This window comes from Chinchilla lanigera, unplaced genomic scaffold (genome assembly GCF_000276665.1).
Source record: "Chinchilla lanigera isolate Chin_1 unplaced genomic scaffold, ChiLan1.0 scaffold00003, whole genome shotgun sequence".
Taxonomy (NCBI): Eukaryota; Metazoa; Chordata; class Mammalia; order Rodentia; family Chinchillidae; genus Chinchilla; species Chinchilla lanigera.
In genome coordinates, this window is record NW_004955404.1 from 37,965,826 (window position 1) to 37,968,951 (window position 3,126).

The window sequence follows — 3,126 nt, forward strand, 5'->3', positions numbered from 1 at the left end:
AGTTGGTAAATATCCTTGGAAAGGTACTAAGATTATACTGTTTTTTTCTCAAAACTTATATTGGTGGATTGAAAAGTAATGCAAAGGAAATAATTCCTTGTATTTTCTTTTCACTTTATTCCTAAATCTATGATTACCTCAAAATAAAATATTCTTGAACATCCCAGTCTCAAACTCATTTTCTCTTTCTCTCTTGCCATGTGTCTCTGTCTTTTTCTCTCTTGGTCTCTGTCTTTCTCCCTCTCTCTCTCTTCTCTCCCTTCTCTCCCTGTCTCCCTCTCTCTCCCTTTCTGTGCCTTCATCTTTTGGAATTAAAATTGGTTTTCACTTTTTACATGGATATATCTACTTTTTGCTATCATAACTTCTTTGCTCAAATTTTTTGACTATTGTATTCTTAAATGATATTTCCATATTTGGTTACTACCAAATATTTATTTCATATCCCTTTTAGGATAAAAGTATGTACACAGTTCTTGAACCTTGGATGTTCTGAGAAAAATTACCTGACAATGAGATTATTCCAATATAAAAGCAAGTATTTTGAAGGGTCTTCCAGTGAGAGACTGTTTCTGAGTCATCTTATTTCTTTACGATATTAAGGCACATAAGTATGTGATTAAGGGATGTACCCTTAAAAATGAAGCCACTCTTAGCCTGAAATGTAAACACTGTTACCTTACTGGATAACACCATTAGTATTTTCCTTTTATGCGATGTGCAGCTACATGTTTTCTTTAGTTCATTATCACTTTCAACCTTTTTAACAGTATCTTAATCAATTTGTGTTATGGCTTGTATCAGGATATTCCCCAAAGCCTCATGGCTCATAGGTGGGTGCTTTTGGGAGTGATTGGATCATGGGTGTGATTAGCTCATTGACTGATTTAGCATACTTCTGAGTATGGATATTGGATTTATTAAATAGAGAAGACCCAATCTAGATCTAGATAGCACCAAAAAATAGACTTGGAACCTAGATGAAATAAAAAGGGAAAGAACGAAGGCTTGCTTCTTCCTATATTTTATGCCACAAACTGTTTCTTCTCTACTATGCCTTTCTGCAGAACTGTCTTATGTTGGAGCCCAGTGACTATCGAATGAAAACTCTACAAACTGTCGAGTGATAGGAGGAACTAAACTTCTCCTCCTATATTCATTAGGTGCCAGTTATTTGGTCCTACCAAGAAAAAATTAACTAAGACAATTTGTTAAGCAGTTTAAATATAGATAAATTTTAATGCATTGAGTAAATTCATAACTTAAAGTTAATCTTCTCTGCAAAACCAGTAGGGAAATCTTACTATGTAATTTACATAACAAAAAAAGAATGCGTATTGCTCTTTATATAGGAATTGATATGAATTTTTAATATAAAACAATACATTTTTATAGCATGCAGTTTTTAATGATATGTGAAAGGTAGAGTTCCTATTTCAGTTTTGTTTGTTTTTCTTTTTTGCCTTTACAGTTTAAAAGAATAATTGCAGAATATATTTTCAAAAAGTTAGTCAAGATATCTTTGAAAGTAAAAATAAAAACTAAATCAAAACTTCTCTAAATGGCAATCTCTCAATTGCTTTCATAACTGTACTTTTTATCACATTGAGATTTTTCTCTTTTCAAAGATCTTTTGGCCACGTTGCAGCAAGCTTTATGGATCACTGGTTCTGCTGATTTTTCCTTCTCTCACCAAGGTCATTAGTGTGACCTTTCTATAGTCTCCAGTGTGTATATAGATTTTCTTCTGTTTACTTAAAGCCATGTATTTCTTGGGATCCTCAACTATGAAGTGTAGTTATTTCGAGTTCATTATTTTAAAAAGTGTTTCCTATAATACTGACTATGCTAATTATCTAATAATAATTAATATTTAGTGAACATTTATTATCCCCTAGGTATTGTGAAAACATCTTTTATAACTTTCATTTCAGTTAATTCTTCTCATAACCCTAAGAGATGTACCACCATCCTCTTTATATACATGGGGGAATTCAATATGACCTTGTCCAAAGGCATAGCTAGAAATGATCAGAAATGAAAGTGGAGCACAAATCTGTTTGATACCAAACTGTGATTTCTTTTTATAGATATTGGATGATCCCTCTTACAGTGTGTGTTTGCAGGACATTATGTGTACATTCATCTCGGGGAGTGGGTGCATGCACGGAATGTAGCTTGTTTCTTTTCAGTCCCCTTCATCTTCCTATCCTTCACCATTCCTCCACCTTTAAATCCTCTTTCCCCATTTTTATCCTTGTTGTTACTATTATTCATGACATACTACGTTTACATTCATTGATATTATTAGTTTCCTGTACATGCTATATCTTAGTCCTACTCAATTCCCATCCCTTCCCTCTCTCCCTTCATCCTGAAGCTCCTCTCCTAGTCTACTGTTTTGCAAGAGATCTCTCTTTTTGTTTCCTTCTATCCATCCTTTATTATTCTCTTTCTTTATACTTCACTTTACTCAAATGAGAGACACCATATGATATTTAAACTTATGTAACTGATTTACTTCATTGAACATTAGGTTTACCAGATACATCCATTTTCCCAGAAGTATCTTGAATTTTTTCCTCTTTATAGTCAAATAGTGTTCCATTATGTATCAATGACACATTTTCTTTATACATTTCTCTGATGATGAGTATATTGACTGCTTTCAGCATTTAGGTATTATGAATTGTCCTGCTACAAATATTGATACATATGCATTACTCTAGAATGTCTTTAATTCACTTCTTTGCCATATTATTTAATCCCTTGACCAAATCTAAGTCTTCAATGCTCTTACTTAAACATATCTAAGAGTGTGTTTACCTATATGGAGTTAACGTTTTAAGACAGTAATTGATTCAAATGTATTGGTAGACAATTTGATAAATTGTAAAATAGCAAATGAGAAGAGGAAATGAAAACAACTTCACACATAATTTATCTTCTTCATTTTTCTTTTTATTTTGAAGAAAAGAAAAATAACAAAAACAATGGTGTAAGATTTTAAAACAAGATTGTAAGAGAGTAACAGTAGTTAGTACATTATATATAATTATCTTCAAAGGAATTACTCATATGATATAGTCATGAAAAATAGATCAAACAATATAGGTATATACCTTT